An 18,038-nucleotide genomic window follows, 5' to 3' on the forward strand; every position below is an offset into this window, starting at 1 on the left:
GCTGTTTTCTGTGGAGACAGAAGCCAGAGGATTTGCTGTTGTGAGCCCTGGTGGTGTGAGCAGAACAGTGCTTGTCTCACTTCTGCTAAATAAACCCTGTTAACCTAATACTTGAAGGCAGGCTTCTTCTGTGCCAGGGCTGCACCCAGACCCAGCGAGGATGGACCTGTGAACTGGGCTTTCTGTTTATACTGTTACTCGACCAGCCTGGCCTCTCTCTGGGCTTGCCTCCTGCCTCCCAGCCACCACTGCAATGTAGACAGCTGAGGGCCATAACTAATTCACTAGGTGTCCTTCTTCAGCCTGGGCATATGGTTTGGGGTTTTTTTTGTATCTAAATTTTTTTATTTAATTATTTTTTAAGTACAGTTTTCTGCCTTTGGGCATGTGTTTTTAATTCGCTTTTCTATGTCACTCTTCTCAGGTGACAGCCCTCCCTCTTCTCTGTCCTCATGGAGCACAGCTGAAGTCAACTTTGAGCCTTCACTCCACATGGAGGCACACTCTCCAGCCACCTCCCTGCCGAGCAGCGCTTGCTTGTTTGAACCTATTTGAAATATTTCAGACTTTTAAAATGGTCATAGAATAACTTTTAACTTTGGTGCTGTCATCAAATTTCCAGAATAGTTCTTACAATTAAGTAAGTCCAGCCATCCCCCCAGTCTTCTGGTTGACAAAGCAAAGACTGAGAGATATTAAATTGCACAGCAATTTAAATTTAAATTAAAACCCACGCCTTCTAAATCCTAACCTTATGCCCCTTCATAATACAATACTATGAGGTCTGTCTAAAATGATCAATTTAAATCTACACAGAGTGGTCTGACCCACCATCTCCCAATTCTAAATAAATGCATTGAAACAAATCTCTAAAATGACCAAATCTCCAAGAGAAATGGTGAAGTGTGGTTATTCATCTGATGGTGAGCAATAATTATTATTTGCTTCTTTTGTTATTTTAGACCTGTAGAGATAAAGAGATTAAACTTCCAAAGCAAAAACAAAAGTACAGTGAGAACAAGAGAAAAGAAGATCTCTAAGAAAAGAGAAACTGGGATAGAAACAAGTCATAGGAGCTTGAATGCAGAGAGCTGTCAGAAGTGGAAATTCGGGAAGGCTTTACATTAGGAAAGGTGAGGACTCTGGAGTCTGATAGACATGATTTTGGATCTCAGTTGTAGCATTTACTAAATGTGATTTGGGGGCAACTAAGTTCTCAGAGCTTCAGTTTTCTCCTTTGTAAAATGAAGCTAACATCTTTATTGAAGTGTTGATGTGATTAATGTTTAAGTGAGAAAATGCATTAAGCAGTAAGTAATAATACTTGTGTTTACATTAAGCTTGAATTAGAGGGAATACCCTGGCACCTCTGAGGCCAGCCCCCAGAATTTTGGAGCAGAACTGGACAGTCCCTGGCTCTGGCACCTAATGTTCACAACTCAGTCTTGTGACCAGGATTCCCACCCAGCTGGATACCCCAGCTGGTCCCAGACTGCAGGGGTATCCAGCCAGACCAGGTGACTTGGGTTTATCTTTGCTGGTTAGTATTTAGAACTCTTCTTTTCTTTTTCTTATGCATTCTTTCATGGAGTTTTTTAATTGGGGGATGGGACATTGGCAAAGTCTGGAGATGTTTTGGTTTCAAAACTGGGGGTGAGTGTGGGGGTGGTATTAGCATCTAGTGGGTAGAGACCAAGGATGCTGCTAAACATCCTACCATGCCCAAGGCAGACCCCCGCCCCTCCCGTGGCAAGGAATTACCCAGACCTAAATATTTGTTAATAGAGCTGAGGTTGAGAAATCCTGTCCCACTACATCAAACTGTCTTTATCCTTTTAGACGAATGTTCAGGTTTATTATCCAGGTAAGGCTTCACTGAACATGAAAGAAAGAGGTCTGATTTGGGGGGACTTCTTAGTTTCTTAGTGACCTTTAAAAAGGTCGGGGACTGATGCTATCATGGCTATTTCTTGTTTCCTTTCCTCATCTCTTTGATGGTAGAATCCTGATTTTCCTTGAGAAACTCGCTGTTCTGTACTCACTGTCCTTGTGGGTTGGGTAGACCTGACTCCCTGTGTGGGGATGTGACCACTGGACTACCTGTCCACAGTGGCTGGTTCAGAAATGGACACGGTCCAATTAGAGCTGGGTGAGATGCTCTTCCAGAACTTCTGTGAACTGTGGGAAGAGAAACACTCTTTCTTCAGGTGCACTGAGAGGAGACAATATCTTCAAGATGCAGAAAATGTATCTTGTCACCATGACAAGGTGAACCATAGTGGTGATGGAGCAGTTCAGGGAACACGGAGCAGAGAAATGGAGAATGAGCCCCAATGATATCATTCAGTCTTTGAACTCATACACATCTGTATTTGTTCTTTATTTGCACCAGTAACTCCCTTACTTAAAAAAAGCATCAAATCGTTTTTACTAAGTTTCTGTTATTTGTAACAGAGTCCTGATTAAGACAAACCAGGAGGTTGAACACAACAAGGTTGGAGAAAGCAATAGTTCTCCCAGAGCACTTTTCAAACCTAAGACTTTTCCTAAACTGTATTGACCTAGAAGCATTTTTTTCTTCTGGCAGGACAATTTGAAGCTTTTATTTATTTATTTTGGCTTGACTAACATGGGAGGCTCTTTTCTGTAGGAGTTGTAATGGAAAAGCTGGATAGGCAAAGCTTGTGTACTTAACTCAGACATGGCCAGATTCTCTGGCCTGGGCTTAGAATTCAGAGCAGGAGGGGCAACAATGGTGGGGAATTAGTTGGGCAGCAGCAACAGCAGATTCCAGGGCAGTAGTGGCCATGGTGACATCGTGGTGTCCAGTTCCCAGTGGTGTCCAGTGTCCAGCAGTGGCCACAGGAGCGATCTCTTCAAGTGGTTCCTGGGACATAATTTTGGGTCAGGCCTGCAGCTGCCTAGCTTTCCATCTTCCTGACTTTTTTCCTGAAGCTGCCTCTACAGTCTTCTCTTTATTTTATCAGCTACTCAATATCCTCAATAAATTATTTCCTGCTTAAGCTAGCCCGTCACTTCCTGCTGCTAGAACCATGAAAGGGCCGGATGAGAGATGATCTGCAGCTATTGCTGAGTAGTGATATAACTCAGTGACTTAAAACAATAGACATTTATGATTACTTAATAATTTGGTGGTTTGAGGAGGACAGAATTTTATTTATCAGATAATAGTATGAGGCAAATGTGCCCAGTTGGCAGGTGGGTTTACATTTCTTCCATCTCTGGGAGAAATGAATTAGAGGGGACACCCTGGCACCTCTGAGTGGCTTCCATCAACTGCCTCCATATTCACATCCAGCCCAAGGAAGAGTTCCAAGTGGACACACCCACAGACTTGAGCTCAGGCCAGAAGCAGCACATGTCACTCCCCATATTCCACTGCCACCTGCAAAGGGAGGGTGTAGGTACTGTAGTGGGAGGAGAGGATATTGGCGAACAATTAATATTTCCTTCCATAATAGCATAATTTTAAAGTTATGAATGAAATGGTAGAAATTTGTGACACCGTGGTAGTTAGGTAGAAAACGTATTTTTTGGATGATGCAGGTAATTTGTAGTCTTTCAATTTTTTGAATTGATATAAAATATCATGCATACATGCTTGATATATTTATAATATAGTTCATACTATGACATAGTGCATAATATGATATAATGATAGGGAACAAAACAGCAGTAGGGAGGCCTGCATTTACATTTACACTCTGATGTATTCTAGCTTTCCATTTCTCTGGGCCTCAGTTCCTTATTTGTAAGATGGGGATTCTACTAACTGCCTGAGCAAATTGTTGCAAGGATTCAGTGAGAATCCTTGGCAGCCTAGGGCTGCCATTCAGTAAGTTACATGCCCAGAACAGTCGCTGGTGCATAGTTAGATGCTCAGTTATGGTCCAGTTTCCTTTAGAGGATAGTGTACAGGAATATGAACAGGCAATGAGTTTATCCTTCTGCTACTTACTAACTCTGAATATTTGGGAAATTTCAAGTTTGGAAGCTTTGTCTGTAAAAGGGCTGATAACTTTTAATCTGTCCTTTGTGGTTTCTTTAATCACCTATATGTCTATAGAATTTGTGTGTCTCATTTCATATTTTGGATATCTCGTTTAACCCCATAGCTCTCTTGTAAGAAATTTCGATTCTTCCATTTGCTATCTGTAACAATGCTGGCAATTTTATTTTAAAAATTTGCTTCTATGTTTTGGTGAATTGTGAATTTTTTCTTGTTTGAAGGATTGTTACAAATATTAACTGGGATCACATATGTGAAAAAGTACTCAGTGAAGTAATCCCCAAGGGACTAAAGACAGTAGGCATTACTGTCATTCTTAAATGTGAGGAAAAAGTGAATTTTCTATTTTGTGTTTTCTTTAAAAATAAATTTGCCAGAAACACTGACATGAAAACAGGATTTCTCCTTTCCTTCCACTGCTTATTTCTCAACTAGAGATGAGAAATAATCCTTTGTTTGTGACACCACAATTAGTTGCCACTGGAGAGGATTCTAATGTTGAAAAAAGATCAGGTGAGATGTAAATGGAAGTGAACCACCATTCTAAAGTTTTGGAGGTATTTTTGCACCTATTAATGACATTTTCCTTTGTTCTCTATTGTATAGTGACAGCCTGTTAATAAAAGGTGGTGTGTATGAGATTTTTCAGAAAGAGTATAATTTGAGTCTGGAAAAATGTGCAGTCTCAGGTCTTCAAAAACATTAAGCCACAGTGAATGTTGAGGAGAAGAAATATTAGTATGTAATATGTCATGGAAATAAAAGATGGAATACCATGAGGTGCTAGGATGAGCTTTCATTTATCATTTCTTTTTTTTTATTGATTATGCCATTACATTTGCTCTATTCCCCCCCCTCCATTCCCCTCCACCCTGCATACCCCTCCCCCACCATTTCCCCCTTTAGTTCATGAACACGTGTCTCAAATTCTTTAGATTCTGTATTTCCCCTACTATTCTTACCCTCCCATCTATTTTCTATCTACTGTCTATGCTACTTATTTTCTGTACCTTCTCCCCCCTTCTCCTCCTCCCACTCCCCTGTTGCTAACCCTCCATGAGATCTTCATTTCTATGGTTCTGCTCCTGATCTAGCTGTCCTCTTAATTTGCTTGTGTTTTAGGTGTGGTTGTTACTAACTGTGAGTTTGCTGTCCTTTCACTGTTCATCTTTTTTATCTTCTTTTTCTTAGGTAAGTCCCTTTAGCATTTCATATAATAAGGGCTTGGTGATGATGAACTCCTTGAATTTGGTCTTATCTGAGAAGCACTTTATCTGTCTTTCCATTCTAAATGAAAACTTTGCTGGGTAGAGCAATCTTGGTTGTAGGTCTTTGGTTTTTGTGACTTGGAATACCTCTTTCCAGCCCCTTCTTGCCTGTAAGGTCTCTTTTGAGAAATCAGCTGACAGTCTGATGGGAACTCCTTTGTAGGTGACTGTCCCCTTATCTCTTGCTGCTTCTAGGATTCTCTCCTTCATTGTAATCTTGGCTAATGTAATGATGATGTGCCTTGGTGTGTTCCTTCTTGGGTCCAACTTCTTTGGGACTCTCTGAGCTTCCTGGATTTCCTGGAAGTCTATTGTCTTTGCCAGATTGGGGAAATTTTCCTTTATTATTTGTGCAAATAAGTTTTCCACTGGTGGCTGTGCCTTTCCCCCTTCTGGCACCCCTATAATTCAGATGTTGGAACGTTTAAAGATGTCCTGGAGGTTCCTAAGCTTCTCCTCATTTTTCTGAATTCTTATTTCTTCATTCTTTTCTGTTTGATCATTTTTTTCTTCCTTGTGGTCCACTCCCTTGATTTGAGTCCCAATTTTCTTTCCATTACTATTGGTTTCCTTTGTATTACCATTCATTTCAATTAGTTTAGCTTCCATATGTTTCTCTAATTTGTGACTAAAATCAACCAGTTCTGTAAGGATCCTGATAACCAGTGTTTTGAACTGTGCATCTGAAAGACTGGCTATTTCTTCATCGCTTAGATCTATGGGTTCTGGGGCTCTGAGTTGTCCTAGAGCCATTTTTGGTCTATTCGTGCCATTAAGTAAGCAGAGCGAAGCCTTAGTTGTTTACCAGGACGGGGCGACCCAGGTCGCTGGTTTGTGACACTGTGTGTGGGGGCGTGGTCAGAGAGGGAGCAATGGCAGTCCTCTCCACTAGCCCAGCCCGTCCAGTCACACCACTGGCCCCGGCTGGTTTATCCAATCGGAATTGTGCGAGCCTGCTGCCCCGCACAGGCTTCCCTTCTCACTGGTTTCTCGCAGGCAGATGCGCGACCTACCGACCTACCGACATAGCCCGCAGCACCTCTTCCCTGTGCGCTCCCGTAGCTAGCTCTTGATCAGCGCCTTCGGCTGCTTGCGCACCGTGCACCACCCGGGAATTTTTTCTTGTTAACCTGCTCTGCTGCTGGTTTCGCTTCTCTTACCGGTTTAGCTGAGCATTTAGTTGTCTTTGGACTCCGTATTGTCGATTTTCCGTGTGGCTTGGTTGTGATTGTTGTTAAAAATAGTTGTTCCTAGATTTGGTTGTGCACAGAGGCAAGGTGGTTCCTCCTCCTACGTCTCCATCTTGGCGGAAGTCATCATTTATCCTTTCGTTGTGCCCAACCAAAGAGTCCGGCTGTTAGCCATCTCTCTGCAGCATTATTTAAATCCTATGTGATATGCAGAACAGCTTTGGGCAAAGTACTCTAGACTTATGGATAGAAGTCAGTTTAAGATGAAATTTTGAGTGTAGTGCTAGGATCAAAGGTCTGGGAGTCTGGGAATTTGGTTCTTATCCCAGCCCTGAAAACCTAGCTGTGTCCTTGGATAATTTTTGGAAATTTTCTCTATATGTGTTCCCTTTTTTATTAGTGAGAACTGAAGCAGACTCATGCCATCACCAGATGAGATCTCAGGTCCGTTTTGTTCTGAGTTCTGTGCTGCTAGGGCTGCCATTTCAGATTTCTGCATATCTGGTTTGTTTTGGCCTTGGTTGGGTTAAGTGCCCTGCTTATTAACCTTGGAAACCTTGACTCCACATTGGAATAAAAACAGTTCTGTGAGAACACATTGTACAAAGGAACAACAGAGAAAAGAAAACAAATTTTTTCTCTTACAGGCAGTGCATTCAGGCTCAGAGATCATAATGTGAATGCTTAGTCACTAGAACAGGGGAGGAAATTCAGTTCAACACACACTGATTGAGTGACTTAATATGGTAGAGAGTGAATGAGGCTCTGAAGGACAAAGAAACCAAGCCTTGGTCCAGCTCCTGTCCTCAGACAGCTAGATCCAGTTAGGGAGATCATATTCCCTCTCTCCCCCTCTTTCTCTCGCACACACACATTAATTGACATGATAGGTCCACAAACACTGATTGAGTGTGGTGTAAGACACTAGCAAGACCATCCAGAGGTATAAAGGTGAAAAATGTCCTTACCCTTGAGAAACTTAGGTAAGGCAAGTACTGAAAAAAATGATATTACCAGAGGCAGGGAGAGATGAGAACCAAAAATTATAATAATAAAACATTTACATAGTATTTTACTAAGTACTTTTGTCTATAGTTCTTACCTACTCTCTTATTCTCTCCCAGGTGGCTTTCAGAACATCCTTTCTGATATTTCTGCCACCTCTTTGACCATCCTTCTCAGTCTTCTTTCAGAATTCTTTCCTTAGCTTTCCTAACACAATGTTCCTGGGTGGCATCTTGCACGTCCAAGGCCTCAGTGTCAGTTACCTGCTGATGAGTCTTGCTGGAATGTTATCTCCATGAGGACAGAAATCTTGCCTGTTGTGCTTGTCCATTTATACTCAGTAATTATCATAGTACAGTGCCTTGCCCATATTAGAATCTTAAAATATATGTATAGCTAACTGAATTTGGATCTTTAATTCAGAGTTACTCGTCATGTACTCTTAGAAAACCAACTGTCAATTTGCTTCTCTGTGTGTATGTTTATGGTACCTCATATTTGAAATGTCCAGAAAGAAGTACTGACTTGCAAGTAATCTGTGCAAATTTGTTATTCATTGAGATATTTTTTCTTTTTAATATATTTTATTGATTATGCCATTACAGTTGCCCATTTCCCCCCTTCATTCCCCTCTACCCTACACACCCCCTCCCCCACCATTCCCCCCCTTTACTTTATGTCCATGTGTCACAAGTTCTTTAGATTCTATATTTCACCTACTATTCTTGCCCCCCATCTATTTTCTACCTACTGTCTATGCTACTTATTCTCTGTACCTTCTCCCCTCTTCTCATCCTCCCACTCCCCTGTTGCTATCCGTCCTTGTGATCTCCATTTCTATGGTTCCGCTCCTGATCTAGCTGTCCTCTTAGTTTGCTTTTGTTTTAAGGTGTGGTTCTTAATAACTGTGAGTTTGCTGTCCTTTCACTGTTCATACTTTTTATCTTCTTTTTCTTAGATAAGTCCCTTTAACGTTTCATATAATAAGGGCTTGGTGATGATGAACTCCTTGAATTTGATCTTATCTGAGAAGCACTTTATCTGTCCTTCCATTCTAAATGAAAGCTTTGCTGGATAGAGCAATCTTGGATGTAGGTCTTTGGATTTCATGACTTGGAATACTTTTTTCCAGCCCCTTCTTGCCTGTAAGGTCTGAGAAATCCGCTGACAGTCTGATGGGAACTCCTTTGTAGGTGACTGTCCCCTTATCTCTTGCTGCTTACAGGATTCTCCCCTTCATTTTAATTTTGGCTAATGTAATGATGATGTGCCTTGGTGTGTTCCTCCTTGGGTCCAACTTCTTTGGGACTGTCTGAGCTTCCGGGAAGTCTTTTTCCTTTGCAGATTGGGGAAGTTCTCCTTCATGATTTGTTCAAATAAGATTTCCACTGGTGGCTGATTCTTTCCCCCTTCTGGTACCCCTGTAATTCAGATGTTGGAATGTTTAAAGGTGTCCCAAGCCTTTCCTCATTTTTTTGAATTCTTGTTTCTTCGTTCTTTTCTGTTTGGTCATTTTTTTCCTCCTTCTGGTCCACTCCTTTGATTTGAGTCCCAGTTTCTTTTCCATTACTAATGGTTTCCTGTGCATTGCCCTTCATTTCAATTAGTTTCACCTTCATTTGTTCCTCTAATTTGTGACTAAAATCAACCAGTTCTGTGAGCATCCTGATCACCAGTGTTTTGAACTGTGCATCTATAAGTTTGGCTGTTTCTTCACTGCTTAGATTTATTGGCTCTGGGGCTCTGAGTTGTTCTTGAGCCATATTTTGATCTGTTCGTGCCTGTTAAATATGAGGAGGGGAGCCTTAGATGTTCACCAGGGCGGGGTGACCCAGGTTGCTGGTTTGTGATGCTGTATGTGAGGGCAGGGTCAGAGAGGGACAATAGCAGTTCCCTCTGCTGCTTCCTGCTGCTGGGGCCTGCGAGGTCTGTCTCATTGCTTGCTCCTTCACCGGTTTATCTGTGTGAGAATGTGTGACCTCGGTCAGCCCTCAGTGGGTCCACCCATGGCTGCTGGTGCACCTGGGTCGAGCATCCGGGTGGGTACGCTGGATTTTTCCTGCCCCACCCTGCTCTGCTGCTGGCTCTGCCCCTCTTACCAGTTTGGCTGAAGGGCTCGTTGTTGTCAGACTTCTGTATAGTTCAATTTTCTGTAATTTGGCTGCATTTTTGTTGCTAAAACTTTGTTGTTTTTAAACTTGGTTGTGCGAGAAGGCACAATGCTTCCACCTATGCCTCCATCTTGGTGGAATTTTTCTTGCTGTTTTAAAGATTCTCTCCTTTCCTTCACTGCTGGTTCCCTGTATATTTTTCTTTATTTTTAAAAAGATTTTATTTATTTTTAGACAGAAGGGAAGGGTAGGAGAAGAGAGGAAGAGAAATTTCAATGTATGGTTGTCTCTTTTGTGCCCCCTACTGGGGAACTGGCCCTCAACCCAGGCATGTGCCCTGACTGGGAATTAAACCAATGACCCTTTGATTTGTAGGCCAGCATTCAATCCACTGAGCCACACCAGCCAGGGTACTGTATATTTTTCTTTATTTCACTTTGCGTAGCCTTCACTTTTTTCTCTACTTTATGACCATACTCAGACATTTCTGTGAGCATCCTGATTACCAGTGTTTTGAACTCTGTATCTGATAGGCTGGCTGTCTCTTTGTAGATTAGTTATTTTTCTGGAGTGTTGATTTGTTCTTTCATTTGGACCATATTTCTTTGTCTTAGCACACCTGTTATGTTGTAAGGGGCAGAGCTTTGTGTATTCACCAGGTGGGGCTACCCATGTTGCTGTGTTGTGGTGCTATATGTGGGGGAGGGTTCAGAGAGGGAACAATGCTGTTTGCTCTGCTCTTGGCTGGCTTTCAGTCACTTCTGCTCCTACAAGCAAATTGGGCCTTTCTGTTGCTGATTTCCGGGTGAGTGGTTTTATGTACATTTTAGGACATGTTAGGTCTCTCCAACAAACTCTGCTGTGAGGCTGGGAGTTTCTCCTGCTGCTGCAACTGCCACAGATTTTTACAGTCAGAGGTTTTGAGGCTTTTTTCTCCTGTGCTGGAACCCTGGGTTATATGGTCTGTGTTGCTCCCCATTTGTTCTTCCCAGTTTATCTGTTCACAAATGTGGGATCGTCAGCCTTTTGCCTTTCCTGTCCAGTCCTCCAGTGGCCACCTTGCTGTGGGTCCCCTCTGCCCTGGCTTCCCATGTCCACCCCTCCTGCCAGTCTGGATGAATGCTTCTCCTTTAACTCCTTGGTTGTCAGACTTTCATGTAGTTTGATTTTCTGGCAGTTCTGGTTATTTTTTGTTTTTAAATTTGTTGTTGTCATTCTTTTTGTTGTGTGAGGAGGCAAAGTGTGTCAACCTATGCCTCCATCTTAGCCAGAAATCTCTCATTCAGATAATATTTTTATGATTTGTGTAATTTCTTATATGCATGTTATATATTAATTAGAATTTATAAAATTATAAGCCCTGGCTGGTGTAGCTCAGTGGATTGAGCTCAGGCCTACGAAGCACACATTCATGGTTCAATTCCCAGTCAGAGCAGATGCCTGGGTTGCAGGCCAGTTCCCAGCAGGGGACTCACGAGAGGCAACCATACATTGATATTTTTCTCCTTCTCTCCTTCCCTTCCTCTCTAAAGATAAGTAAACAAAATATTTTTAAAAAATCTTCTTTAAAATATTATAAAAGACATATTGATACTTTTGATAGTATTCAGTCATTTTGGGATCTAGAGATACACCCTTCATCTGAAGAACTGCATGAGTCTTATTTGGACTGATAAAGCCTTGGCATGGAGGAGGATCTCCACAGAAGAGAGTGGGCTTTCCTACTGTCATTACCTGTGGAGAGGCAGTTTGGGGGCTGCAATTGTGCTAGTCAGGCCTTTTATGGGGTGAGATATACTTACCCCTTTCTCTGAACCTATGACCCTGGACTGTGAAACATTTTGGTCATCCAAGTTAGTGGCTTTTAGCTAGTTTGAAAGGTATCTTAGAGAGGAATGCTTTTCAACCCTAATAAACAAAACAAAACAAAACAACCCCCCACCCAAACAAACTATGCCCTTTTGATAAACATAAAAATCTCATGGAAGTGATAGGAACGGTCTGAACCAATACCCAGAAACTGGAAGATTGAGGTGTGTGGTGGGTAATTAAATGTTGAGTGGCTTCAACTGTGGTGCAGCTTCATGTGGATTCCTGAAACAGATACACAGAAAGGGCATATTGGTGTGTTCTTCTATCCACATTGCCAGTCTCCTTGTGTTATAATCATCTGTTTATTTGTCAGGCTTTCCCTCCAGATCTTAGTCTCACTGGGGGAAGGCACCAAGTCTGTAGCTTTTAGCAGGCACTTGGACTTGGTAAGTGGTGTCCATTGAACAAATGCCTGAACCTCAGTGCTCACTTATCCTGTGGTGTATGTCCTTGTATATGAAGTGTTCCATAGAGACTCACCTTCCCAAGATTGGTGCAGGGTTTGGCACAAATTCAAGATTCTGTAAACATTTGGGAGTTAATGATGTGATGAATTTGTCAATGATAATTGATAGAGATCACTGGTAGCAAGAGAAAGCTATAACAAGTCTAAACCATCAGAAAGCAAAGCAGAGTGGGAACAGAGTCAATTGCTTATGAAAACTTAAGACATGGGACCATTTTTATAAAGCTTATGTAGTCATTTACAAGCATCCTCCTCAAGGTGAAACACCGAGTCTGAAAAGAAAGGATTAATGGGGAAAGTGTCCCGGATTGTCTTTTAAGTTGGGTTTCTTTCTCCCTTGCCAGAACTGACACACTCTTGGGGGATCTGAGGAGCACTTGTGCCCTGGAGTAAAGACAAAAAAAATGTAATGCTAATTTAACTCCTTGATGTTATTTCTGTTTCCAGCTATTTTGCTGATAAAATAGAACCATCTAATGATATATTTTGGGCTTTAGAACCCTCTCAGAGTGTCATACTGATCTGACTGTCCCCAGACAAACATGACACTGTTGGGAGCATACAGAATTTGGTGGCATAATCACCACAGAAATGTCTATTTATAGAGAATTTATTATGTGCCAGATGATGGACTAAACATTACATTCAATTTTTTAATTGATATCATAATTTCCCCTTTTACATATCAGGAAACTGAGGCTGTTTAGGAATCTTGCAGAAGGTCACAAGGCCAGTAGTTGGCAGACCTGGGACTTGAGCTTGGGCTGCCAATTTTTAAGGATTCACGGTTGACTGCCTCCCAGGGAGGAGATGGGGTTGTGATTTTGCTGGGTCCCAAAATAGTGGAGGACATGGATTATGAATCAGATCATAGGTCATTTTTAGAAGACCCTGGAGGCCGTTAAATCTCTTCCACTTCCCAGAACTGGTATGTGCATGCTGTTACTTCCGTGTCTTGAGGAAAGTCTAGCTCTTTTACATTATGTTGGCTGCCACAAAGGCACATGGATCTCAGTGTTCCAATGTGGAGTTGCAGACAGCTGCCACTGTCCTGTCCTTCTAACTCTTCCCATCGCTGGTGTTTCAGATCCTCTTGGTCTTATCTATCTCTTATCCCAGTGCCATATCACATGGGCTCCAGTTGACTACACAGGTCCAACAGTGCTTTGTCTATGTGCATAAGGGTCACCTACACCTCTACCTCCAATCAGGATACCCCTTTTTATGCCTCCATGAGACCTGCCTGGTGCCACATGTACAAGCTGGAAGTATGGGGGAGTCAGTGCCTTGTGGGGCAAACTTTCAATCAATGGGAGGCAAGAGCTGATGGGTTAATTTTCCTTCTCTTAACACAGACAAAATTTAGATACTGTTTACATGATATCTCTGGGAGAACAGGAACTGACTCTGTAGTTTTCTGTACAGTACTTGGGGTTTAATGAATGTTAAAGAAATATATTTTGCCCCTGGCTGGTATAGCTCAGTGGATTGAGTGCAGGCCTGTGAACCAAAGATTGTGGTTTGGTTCCCAGTCAGGGCACATGCCTGGGTTGCAGGCCAGTTCCCAGCAGGGGACCCACGAGAGGCAACCATACATTGATATTTCTCTCCCTCACTCCTTCCGTTCTCTAAAGATAAATAAATAAATTAATTAATTAAAATCTTAAAAAAATATATATTTTGAATGAATGCCATTATTTGCAGTTAGTAGAGGTCAGCAGCTCATTGACTGCCATCCTTCCTTCTCTGGTTGTCTTTTTTCTCTGCCTCCATCCCCTTCTCCCAGACTCTTGCTCCCTGTAATCCTTAGGGGATTATATTCCCTAACGATGTTTGAAGCATACGAGCCCTCTGCCTCAAATTCATCTTTTTAGGGAATCCAGGCTAAGACAGGTGGCAAGGCCTGAATAATTTTATATTCATTCATGGTCTTCCAGGACAGCCAATATTTCTGGTGTGCACAGGTGCTTTGCATATTTGAGTTAGGGGCAATACACATGGAGATGAACAGAGTGGAAAGTTGTGGGTCTGTGACTGGAGGCTGGGAGGCAAATGGCAGAGTGTTACCTATATCTTCCTTCAAATAACTTTCCATTTAATTTGCATGGTAAGTTCACTTCCTTCTCCTCATGTAAACCTCATCTTTAAGTTGTGGCTGCCCTGTGTGACTAAGAAGTATAAAAATACCAAAGGTTAGCCCAGCTTACTTGATCTCTTGTTAGGTCACTTTCTGTCACTTTAGGGAAGAAAGGTATGTGACATTTATCTTCATGCTTGCCTTATTGAAACCTGATTCCCTAGACCCCAGGTGAACCAGGAGCTGCTAGCTTCTCTCTCTTTGCTTAGGGAGTGCAGACTCACTGCATACAAGTAAGACAAGTGGCAATGGCATCTGCAGTCCTCCTGAGACCCCTTGGAATTAAAGACAAGACCTCTAGCCAAAGGGCAGACTTAGAGATCTTGGTTTCTTAGCACCTCGGGCCATGTGGGTGGTCACTGACAGAAGAGACGAGGTCTCATATGATTCTTGCAGCCGGTGGGATCCAGTGGACATTGGGCCTTTTGCCACCAATCAGGTATTTTTCCAGTGGTGCATATCCTGTTGCTGGTGGCTGTACCAGAGAGACTGCCATGAGACCTTCTCTAATAATGGTGCCATTTCAGAGTAGCCCTGACTTACTGAGAGGCCAGAAATTCAGTATAAATAACCCATAAATCAATACAGCTAAAAGCCATTCACATGTTTACACACATAACAATCATGAGAATGGGGCACAGGGTAAATGATCCCAGGCCTTATTTTAAAAGGGGAAGGCAGGCTGAGGACGACAAAAGCCTGATCGATTACTCCAGCAGTTGCGCATTGCTGCCACATGGTGTCGCTGTTGAAGACGAATTTAGTATGGTTTGATCCACCCCTTGTGGTTTCCCTGGCTGGTCTGGTTCCTGCGCAGGTTTCAGTGGATCCTCATTCATTGCCGCACTCAGCCAAGGTGCTTCAGTGCAGACGTCTGTGTTCACCCGTGGTTCCCGACTATGGCGGCTATGCCGGTGGCGGGGTTTAGGGAAGTCAGCTCCAGATGCTATGCCTGTATCAGCCTGACTTTACACCTTTCCTGGCTTGAGTTTGAATCTTCTCCCAGCCTTCCCTGGCTTTCCTTCTGAGGGCCATTCTGAAGCATGCGTCATGCTTGCCATTTTGCATGTTGTTTTGACACATGAAAGTGAGCCCACTGTGTCCCCAGAGAACTGCTGACCTGCTCATTGGTATTTGTTGTTCGGATCCCTGTGTATGACTGGCTACAGGTGTTTTTACTGTCTTCTTCCCTTTGGGCAGCAGATGCTTTCTTGCTCTGTATAACTTTCTGGTATATATGATTTACCTATATATGATTCTTAGTTATATAAGAAGAGACCCTAGGTATGATTTTCAGGGTTATGCTGATTCCTCGTATGTGACCTCGGGCTCTCCCCAGCCATGGGATGGCTGCCATAATTTATGACTATCCATCTCAGGAGATGCTTATTTAATCTCTGCCTCAAAAAGTATCATGTTGCATAAGAAGAACTACATTCCACAGACAAGTAGACATAAAAATCCTACTGAAATTATACCAAGATGGAAAACAAAGCCCCTGTTTCTTATTGTTTGTATCAGCATTTAAAACCGTTTTGACCAGATAGTTCGGAGCTCAGTGTCAAGTTTCACAGATGCTACCCAGAGGAACAAGTGGGCCTGGAACCGGGGGGGGGGTGTGTGTGGGGGGGAGTAGCATCTGTCAGTGACAGTTTTCTAAAAAAGAATTTCTTTTCTTTTATTGATTCTAGAGAGAGGGTAAGGGAGGGAGAAAGTAAGGGAGAGAAACATCAATCAGTTGCCCCTTGCATGTGCCCCAACTGGCGACTGAACCCAGACCAGTGACCAAACCCACAACACAGGTATGTGCCCTGACCGGGAATTGAACCCGAGACCTTTCAGTTTGCAGGGTGATGACCAACCCACTGAGCCACACTGGCCAGGATGGGGAGTGAAAGTTCTGACAAGAAGTCTCAGGGTCCCAAAGGTGGTGGCAATGCAGTAAAGGTCAGACACATTCCATGTGAAAAACATGGAAAAATCATGGGAGCCTTGGAAAAGTTAAAGTCTGGAATGAGATTCAATGAAGTGGCCACACAATACAGTGATGGTGAAGCCAGGCAAGGGGATGACGTGGGTTGGATGACCAGAGGGTCCATGGTGGGACCATTTCAAGAGGCAGCATTTGCTTTGTTTATAAGTGTGCTGGACAAGCCCGTGTTGCAGACTGTCCAGTTAAAATGAAATTTGGATATCATATTATTATGGTGGACGGGAGAAAATAAAATTGTGTGGAACACTGAAAAAAAAAACATTTTGACCAAAGTCAGCAAAGTGCTTGTTTATAATAATAACAATATTTCTCTGTTGTTTGTGTTTGCAAAGAATCTCTTGCTAGGCTAGTTAAAAGAATGAAGGTCACTATCCTGAAATTCTTGAAAAGGCTAATAAGAGAAGAAATGGTTCCCAAGCCGCAGTAGGGACAGTCTGAGGTCTCCTTTTTTCCTCTCTAGTTTGTCTGATGGGCTTCTCTACCTTGAGGCATGTTTTCCTTAACAACAGCAATGTCCCAAGGGCAAGTTCAGTTTGAAGTTGGTAACTTTTGTGAATTGAGGCCTTTTAGCATTTATCTTCAAGGCTGTGTGAGGACCCATAAAACTAAAGATATCTGAGTTTTGGTCCTCATAAGAGATTTCTGGTGAATAAACATTTATTCTTGAGGCCACAACTGTCCAGCTGTAAATAAAAAGAATCCCGCTTCTTGGCCTTATATTCAAGGCTGGCCATGATAAGACTTTGAACTGACCTCCTAGTGGGAAGGGCATCAATTTCTCTCAATTCTGCTTCTGCTTCACAGGGTCTGAGAAATCCCCCTAAGGAAGGGGGAGAAACACAAGGACTGGTCTTGGATTGATTATGTGTTATATGGATATTTCAAGGCTGCCTTCCTTGGCAAAATACCTTCACCCAGCTGGCGTCCACATGTAGAAAAGAAGGACTATTTTGTAAAATACCCAATGCAAGATGTTAACCTTTTGAAATCCCTTGGGTAGACCTTTTCAAAGAGTGAGTATTGTCAAAGGCCACCTAAAAGTAGAAAATGGTAAATCAAAGTTAATCAAAAAGGGCTGAAAGGACAACCTGTAGCCAAGTAGAGGTGATAGACAAAGCTAGGATTGTGGGAGGTAAAATCACTTCCCCCTCTGTCTGACTCATACCACCATGAGGGGCAACTGTTCATTTGAACCTTAGGTCTGGAGACCAGGTTCCACTTACCCATTCAGTCCAAGCTCTGACATTTTCAGCACTAGTCGAGCCTCTTGTCAGCTGCCCCACCCTAACGATGGACTACACACCAGTTCGGGGGTTTATAGAGAGGTCAAGTTGCCAAAGGCTGCCGCATCAATGCTTCTATCTGTGGCTATGTGGCCAGCCCCTCTGCCAGTGCCATTCTCCCTCAGAGACAGGCAGTGGGCTATGATTTACAGTGTGTTTTCCAATTAACTTAAAGTTTAACTCAGTAAATCACTCATTCACCAACACCTACTATGTGTCAGGCAGTAGGTTCTAAATATAGATATTCCCTAGACTGGGAAGTCAAAATGCAGTTCAGCCTCAGAGCAGTGTTGGAAACAAATAATATGAAATAAACCACCAGCACAACAAAACCACAGTCTAGCCACCAAAAATATAATTTCAAGCAAATATGTACATGTGATTCTTGAACAGCCCTAAGTGGAATTCTGGCACTTATCTTAGAGCCCTTTTTGCCCTCTTTCTTCACTTCACAACGCATAATTGTCCCATGCCCCTTCCAATCTCCTGAAAACCTTTCTCAGGGATTAGCCCTCAGGCTACTTCTGCTCCAACCTGTCCCTGCTCTCAACTCTCTGTCATAAAACCTCGTAGAGCCATCTGGGCCCAGGTGAAGCATGAACATGTAGAGGCCAAGCTCTCTTCAGTGGATGTGAGGGACAGGTATGAGCTGAAACAGGATGTTTTGAGTTTTTTTACTGCCT

The sequence above is a fragment of the Artibeus jamaicensis genome, unplaced genomic scaffold, assembly GCF_021234435.1.
Source record: "Artibeus jamaicensis isolate MK-2021 breed Jamaican fruit bat unplaced genomic scaffold, CSHL_Jam_final contig_414, whole genome shotgun sequence".
NCBI lineage: Eukaryota > Metazoa > Chordata > Mammalia > Chiroptera > Phyllostomidae > Artibeus > Artibeus jamaicensis.